Genomic DNA, 8862 nt, shown 5'->3' on the forward strand with positions numbered 1-8862 from the left:
GTACAACTAGCAACACCATTAGCATAATAGTCATAATAATAATTAAATGCTACACAAAACCTATAATCCATGGTTAACCAACTCTTCGCAGGGGAATGACTTCGCGAAACAAGTCATCGATGTTCATAACAACCGTTAGCACCCAAACACGGCTATGGTATGCTAACCCCCGAGGTGTTCCAAAAACGGCTATGGCATCACCCCCAAGTGTTCCAAAAACGGCTATGGCATCACTTGATCAATGTGTGAGTAAAACACGGCTATTACTCACATTCGTGTGTACAAACACGGCTATGTGCAACAATTAATACGGGCAACAACGTGGGAGTAAAACACGGCTATTACTCACCACCATATGCACAAACACGGCTATGTGCATAATTATCAATTGGACAAAATGGCTATGTCCCACAACTATGGTCACAAAAACGGCTATGTGACACCATTAATTAATGTGTGCAAAAACGGCTATGCAACACCTCAATGGTCACAAAAACAGCTATGTGACTCATCGTCAAATATTATCATTACAATAAATATATCGGGTCCCCAAATCTTAAGTCACATGTAGCGCACAAAATTCGGCTATTGTGTCACTATTCCCAAAGGTGTCCAAACGGCTATCGTCGCATCGATGTGCCCCAAAATCCGGCTATTGTGCACATCGCGCACAAGCAAATAAATTATATACATACATGTATAACTATTCCACTCACCTTGTCGCCTTGAAGAATGCCACCGAATAATCCGCAATCGCCAATGGAATGTACCTATTCCATTTATCACATAACAAGTAACACAATTAGGGTGGATATACAAATCAACCCAAATTGACAACTAGTGCAATTTTGACCCAAATGCACTTCCAAGCACAAACCGCGCCCAAACTAACCAATAATCACTAACACAAGTGAGAATGGTCCTAATATGTCAATCAAACCCATTCATAGGTGTTAAACACCTATCTTGCCCAATATGACACTTAAACCCTAATTTGACCCATAAGAAGTCAATATCACGCCATTAGCAAGTTTTGACACTAAAACATATTTAACTCGGTTCTATGCTTCAACTTAATCCATTTTAAGTTTATAAACCTTATTAAATCAGCAATTGGGTCATAATCATCACCAAACCCTAATTTTGACTTTAGTCAAAATTAGTCAACCACAAGAACCCTAATGGTCTCTAAAACATCAATAATCACTAATACTAGTGATTACACACTACTTTCAAGCCTTAAACATGGTTAAATCATTAACCAACTCAAAACCCGCCAAATATCAAAATAGAAAGTTTCCACAAACCCTCTTCATCAACCAAATGGGTTTTACAACTAACAATCTCAAACCCTAACTTGAATATCAAATCTAACAAATAAAATTCGGAGTTAGAACTTACCAATACTACCAAAACGTAGCTAGGAGCGAGATGAACAACTTAAAAACCCGAGCTTTAGCTAGAATTCGACTCCTTCTTCTCCAAATCAAGCTCTCTCACTCTAGAACTCTTCCTCTCTCTCTAAATATGGATGAGAGTGTTTGTGTGGGTGAGAAATGAGCTCCAATGGAGTTCTAGATCAGTTTTGGTGACCCTAAACCGACCCCAATTGAAAAGACCAAAGTACCCCTCATTTAAACCTTTTAAAAAAGCTAAAAATTGCTTCTGACACGATCAGAGCGCCGCGCCAAATGGTGGAGCGCCGCTCCAACCTACAGGTCAGTTTTCAGAAACTTGTTTTGGCCATAACTTTTTGACCGTAGCTCCATTTTCGATGAATCAAATATCGTTGGAAACGTAATAAGATTTTCTTTCCAATGGTAAGGCTTTGAAACATCAACACAAACTTTATTTGGGGTTGAAAAGATACGTACACACATTGTCACTTCAGACAACGTCCAGTTTCCTTCGACATTCGAGCAAGCAACACATAAGTGCTTCGTACACTTCATACACGCATCGTACACCATAAATATATTATGTACCATAAATATTTAGGTCTTACAAAATGGCATGTGTTTGTAAGTAAAAGTACCATAAGGGCACGTGAACTTGGTTTTCTCTTGATCCTCGGAATTTGAAAATATTCTGAGAAACCTTTAATAAAACAATAGTAACTGTTCCCAGCTAACCTTTCCAACATTTGATCAATGAAAGGTAAGGGAAAGTGATCTTTTCTGGTGGCGTCATTTAATTTTCTATAATCAATACAGATACGTCATCCTGTTACAGTCCTAGTAGGAATAAGATCATCTTTTTCATTTGTGATGACGGTCATGCCACCCTTCTTAGGTACACATTGAACTGGGCTTACCCATGGACTATCAGAGATTGGATAAATTAAACCTGCATCGAGCAGTTTAATAATTTCTTTCTTAACAACATCTTGCATATTTGGATTTAGTCTTCGTTGGCGTTGCACATATGTTTTATGACCTTCTTCCATAAGTATTTTGTGTGTGCAATATGAAGGACTTATGCCTTTAATGTCATGAATCTTCCATGCAATAGCTGGTTTATGAGCTTTTAGCACAGAAATGAGTTGAGATTTTTCATTTTCCGTAAGAGAAGACGATATTATTACAGGTAATTCAGATTCACCATGTAAATAAGCGTATTCCAAATGGTTTGGAAGTGGCTTTAACTCTAATATCGGTGGTTCTTCTATCGATAATTTGTATCGATATCTGTCTTCCTCTTTTAGCATTTGAAGTTCTTCTATTGTTGGTTCGTAATCATTAGCCATGAGTGCGGCTAATATTTCAGCTTCATCAATTGGTTCAATTCCTTCTCCTAAAGAACATTCTCCTGTTCCTTGTAATTCTGGAAATTCTTGTAACAATTATGAATGTGAATCTATGATTTAAATATAATAACATGTATCGTCTGTAGATTGCGGTTGTTGCATGGCTCTATCAACAGAAAAGGTAACACTCTCGTCCTCTATACTTAGGGTCAGTTTCTTACCGAACACGTCTATTATTGCTTTAGCCGTGTTTAAGAATGGTCTTCCTAATATAAGAGGAACTCGAGAATCTTCTTCCATGTCCAGAATAACAAAGTCTACTGGAAATACTAAAGTACCAACTTTAACTAACATGTTCTCCATTATCCCTCTAGGATATTTTACTGATCGATCGGCTAGTTGTATGCTTATTCTTGTTGGTTTCAATTCTCCAAGGACTAGTTTAGCGTATAATGAATACGGCATTAAATTTATACTAGCACCTAAGTCTGCCAATGCTTCTATTGAACTAAGACTACCCAGAAAACATGGAATTGTGAAACTTCCTGGATCTGATAATTTTTTTGGTATCTTATTCAACAGCACTGTAGAACAATTAGCATTCATTGTAACAGTCGAGAGTTCTTCCATTTTCTTTCTATTTGTGATTAGATCTTTCAGGAATTTAGCATATCTTGGCATTCCTGAAATCACATCAATGAAAGGAAGATTGACATTTATTTGTTTAAACATATCTAAAAATTTGGATTGCTCGGCTTCAAGTCTTTCTTTTCTCATTTTACTCGGGTAAGGAAGTGGTGGTTGGTATGGTTTAACATAAGGCTTTGCCTTAACTATGTTATCTTCATTAACTTTTTCAACTGCCGGTTCTGTTTCCTTCTCTTGCGCAGGCTGTGGTGCCTGTGTAGTAGGAATAGAGTCATCAGAAATTATAGGTATTTCAGGTGGTTTAAGTGTAATACCACTTCTCGTGGTAATGGCTTTAGCTTTTTCATTTCGGGGGTTAGCATTTGTATCGCTAGGTAGACTCCCCGGTTTTCTTTCTCCTATCAACATTGCTAGGTTACTTACTTCTTGTTCCAGATTTTGAATAGAAGCTTGTTGATTTATAAATGCTTGAGCATTTTATTCATTAGTTTGTTTCTGAGATGTGAAAAACTGCGTTTGAGATTCAACTAGCTTTGACATCATATCTTCTAAATTTGGCTTTTTATCATCGGTTTGTGGTGGTTTATTTTGAAAAATAGGTCTTTGCTGGTTGTAAGTATTATTAGATACTTGTTGATTGCTAGGACCTTGTTGGTTGTTGTATGGAACATTTCGGTTATAATTATGATTTTGATTGTAGTTCGGTCTTGGCGGTTGATAATTATTCTGATAATTATTTCCAGGCCTTTGGTTCATGTATGAAACATTCTCTCTTTGTTCCATTGTTTGTTCAATACTGAGACAATCTTTTGTCAAATGTGGTCCTCCATACTGCTCACAACTAATTCGTATTGCTTGAATATCCTTAGTCATCTATTCCATTCGTCTCTCGAAAGCATCTAACTTTGCGAAAATGGAATCAAAGTCATGGCTAGAATCAGCTCTAGCCGCTTTAGATGATCTAACGATGTCTTTTTCTTGATGCCACTCATGTGATTGGGAGGCTGTGTTATCAATAATTTTATAAGCTTCAGTTGTGATTTTCTTCATAATGGAACCACCAGCTGCTATGTCGATGTCTTTTCGTGTAGTAATGTCGCATCCTTGGTAGAATATTTGTACTATTTGATAAGTGTCTAAACCATGTTGAGGACATCCTCTCAACAACTTCCTAAATCTTGTCCACGCCTCATATAAAGTTTCATTTGGCTTCTATGTAAACGTAACAATTTCTCCTTGAAGTATCACGGCTTTAGATGCCGGAAAGAATCTTTTAAGAAATTTCTCAACTAAGACATCCCATGTGTCAATCGCCCATTTAAGTAACGATTCTAACCAATCTTTGTCTTCTCCCTTTAAAGTCCAGGGAAATAACATGAGATAGATCTGTTCATCCTCAACTTCTCTGATTTTGAATAGAGTACAAATCCTATTAAAGGTTCGAAGATGTTCGTTTGGATCTTCTTTTGGCGTACCACTAAATTGGCATTGATTAGTTATCATGTGTAGGATTTGTCCTTTGATTTCATAATCTGGCGCATTAATGTCTGGTTGAGTAATTGCATGACCTTGGCCAGTGCGTGTAGCTCTCATTCGGTCTTCCATACTTAGAGGTTCTTGATTTTCCATGATTGAATTTGTTGAATCTGAATCACTAGAGGATTCTAATTTAATGGTTTCTTCCTCGACAATCTCTGATTGAATGATTTGTGGTTCAGGAGGAATAATTAGTGGTTCAGGATCTCTGAATTGTCCCTGAATATCCTCCGGGTTCTCAATTGTGAGGTCGGGTTCAAAAAACGGATTATCGGAAATTTGAATTGGAGTACTTGGTCGACTAGATGATGATTCTAAAGAAAAATCAACGACGACAATATTGGCTAGATGTCTTGATCGAGTTACAGGTGGTGAACGTAAGAAATGTGGTGAACGTTTTGCTCGGTGCATTCACTGCATATCCTATTAGTTATAAAAATAAAAAATTATATAAGTTATCAAATTAATAGACTTTTCTGATTTTACCCACGTTTCGAATAGCCAATAGATACAGCAGGTAGCCAGGACCCTTTAAATTGGAAGCCCACAACTCGCCACTAACAAATCCAACTATTACTACGAACCAGAAAATTTTGTATGTCTATCAATTTAACCACTTAAAATAATTTTTTTTCGAAATTTTGAAGAAGATAAAAATCTATGTCCTAAAAACTAGAGCGTAGAAATGAGAAAGAAAAAGAGCGTCGAAAAATAAGAGGCGGAAAACAAACGTCAAAAAACAAACCGTCGAAAAATAATAATAAGAAAGTAGAGCGTCGAAACTTAAAAGTCTAAAAACTAAATATTAAAACTTGTGTCTAAAGGTATTAAAGCTTAAAAGGAATTCTATATCCAAAATGGCAATAACTTAATTAGGCACTAAAATCTATTTAAAACTAAGGCGATAAGCGATGTCGTAAAATTCTAAAGCGTCTAGATCTTAATCTAAAGAAAAAGCACTTAAGGGATTTTACGTGAGAACCTAAAAATCTAGAAATATGAAATAACTACGGCAAAAACTAAGTTTAAAACTAGTTACGAACGATAAATATACAATTATTTAAAAATATACAATTTATAAAAAGAGACAAAAAATGATAAAATTACTTATTTTTATAAAAATATTATTTTTATATTATTATTTTATAAAAGTATTAATTTATATATTAATAAAACTAATTAAAACTTAAAATTAATTAAAACTAAACTTAAACTAATTATATTAAATTAAAACCCTAATTAACTAATTAATTAATAATAATAATTATTAAACACAAACCCTAATCGTATTGTACGAGAATCAGAACCTGTCAGACCTTCTCATGCGGTCGCATGAGTTTAAAGCAGTGCAATCATGCGATCGCATGGCATGCAGACTCAAAAGTGATGCAGACTCAAAAATTGCAGGTTCAACGTATTAATTTTTTTTTTACTTTTTACTTTGATTTTTTTTATTTTCTTATTTTATAGAAAATATAAAATAACTAAAACTTATATAAAAAAACTTATTAGTTTTTGTAACTAAAAAAAAACTTTTTAATTTAAACTCTTATATATATATATATATATATATATATATATATATATATATATATATATATATATATATATATATATATTTTATATTTTTGTAACTTATATAAAATTATATTTTTACAAAAATAGCTTAAAAACTAATTTTTTATAGCGTTTCGATTTCGGCGTTGTTGAGTTCCCCGGCAGCGGCGCCAAAAATACTTGATGTGTGCGAGGTGTAGTACGTAGTACTATTAATTTTACTACGAAATACTATTAAATACGATACAATTTTACACAAGTTATTTATTTATTTATTGAATGGATATACCTAAACCTTGCTACAACACTTATAGGCAGTGTACCTAATCGTAGAGTAGTGTAGTTTTTAGTAAGTTCGGTTCGTTCCACAGGGAGCTAGCTGAGTTTAACGCTATATATATTTTAAACTATATTTGTATATTTGTGTGTGTATATATATATATATATATATATAAGTAGTATTATTATTATTATAAAGGGGGGTTTTTAACGTTTAGTGACCGGTTTGTCGATTTTATGTATTAAGTCACAATTAAAACCTAATGTAAAATATTAAATATAAATACAACTTAATTTAAAGCATAAAGTAAATGATGATAAATAAAAGTGCGATAATTAAAATGACGATAAATAAAAGTGCGATGAGATATAAAATAAAGGAATTATGCTTATTTAAACTTCCATAATCATGATGTTTGACGTGTTGATTTTAGTTTATTACCAAGGGTTAATTGTCCTTTGTCCTGGATCATTTGATACGTCCATCTGGTTTTTGTCCATAATGGTCCATCAGTCATAAATATAAAGTGCGAGTGTCCTCGTCAAATTAATTTTATACCCGAAGTCAAATATTCCAACTAATTGGGGACTTAAACTGTAATAAGGTCTTAATACTTTGTTTATAATTACACCAAGTTATCGACTGCGTGTAATCCAAGGTTTTAATACTTTGTTAACAATTACACCAATTTTCCTTGTATGTAATCCACCCCTGTTTTAATGAGTCCATTGACTATTAATTCATCCCCGTGTCCGGTCAAATGAACAATTATTAGTATTTATAATTATCCCGCCCATCATGTCCGATCGAGTGTATTTGGTTATTTATAGATACGTCAAATTGTAAATCTCTATATTAAATTAACGAACTATCATTTAGTTAAACAAATATAAAGCCCATTAATAGCCCATAGTCCGATTTCCACAAGTGTCGGTCTTTTGTCCAAACCCCAATTATGGTCCAAATCCCAATAACCTAGTCTTAATATTTAGTCCAACATCACGATTACTTCGGCTTAAATAAACATAATAATAACTTAGCTACGAGACATTAATTTAAAAAGGTTGAACATAACTTACAATGAGTATTAATCGCGTAGTGTTACACGGACAGAATTTCGACTTACAAACTTAAAACATTCGCCACTATAACCTTATTATTATTAACTTAATATTAAAATTAAAATTATAATTAAAATATAAATATATATTGAGAGAGTAAGAGATAAGATTGAATATGGTGTCCATAAAACGTCCGAATTCCATTGCTATTTATAGACCTGGCCAGCAACAGTATCCCATGCGATCGCATGGAATTAAGCCTTCATGGCCATGCGATCGTATGACCGCCTTCCACTGGTCACATGTCGATTAAAACGGGGGCTGCTAAGTTTTATTATAATATATAATATAATATATATAATTTTATATAATTATATATATATTATATTATATTCTTGTGCATAGTTGACATGTACTTTCAGTTCCGTTGAGTCACCCGTTAATAGTTAGTTCATGTCTCAGTTCTGGATTTTCGAATGTCCTTTCGTATGATTTAATATCTTGTACTTTGCGTTTTGCGGCTCGTACTCTTGTAACTTTTAGACGTTTCTCAGCAATAATTTGAACCACTTGGATTGTACTTTGTACTTTTTAGCTTTTTGGTCGTTTGCGTCTTCAAATCGTCGAATCTGTCTTTTATCTTCACCTTTTATTATTTAAACGAATATCACTTGTAAATAGAATAATTGCAACTAAAAGCTTGTCTTTCTTGAAGGATAATGCTATGAAATATATGTTCTTTATTAGCATTATCATATACTATTTGAGTTTAGTTTTAATGACCCGTCCTAATCCATCTGGACGAATACATTACATTTGGTTACATCGAGAGGTACTTGACCTCTATATGATACATTTTACAAACATTGCATTCGTTTTTAAAAGACAAACTTTCATCACATCGAAAGTTGACGGCATGCATACCATTTCATAATATATCCACCTATAAATGACTTAATAATATTCCTGATGAACTCAATGACTTGAATGCAACGTCTTTTGAAATATGCCATGAATGACTCCAAGTAATATCT

The 8862-nt window shown here is 33.7% G+C and overlaps 1 non-coding gene across 1 annotated transcript; it reads left to right on the plus strand.

Annotated features, from left to right (window-relative positions):
• Positions 1-4532: 4532 nt before the first annotated feature.
• On the plus strand, positions 4533-4639 carry LOC139845802 (small nucleolar RNA R71). Its single transcript, XR_011758558.1, has one exon. It is a non-coding gene; the product is annotated as a small nucleolar RNA R71 (small nucleolar RNA).
• The last annotated feature ends 4223 nt before the right edge of the window (positions 4640-8862 follow it).

The sequence above is a fragment of the Rutidosis leptorrhynchoides genome, chromosome 4 (assembly GCF_046630445.1).
Source record: "Rutidosis leptorrhynchoides isolate AG116_Rl617_1_P2 chromosome 4, CSIRO_AGI_Rlap_v1, whole genome shotgun sequence".
In the NCBI taxonomy this organism is placed as follows: Eukaryota; Viridiplantae; Streptophyta; class Magnoliopsida; order Asterales; family Asteraceae; genus Rutidosis; species Rutidosis leptorrhynchoides.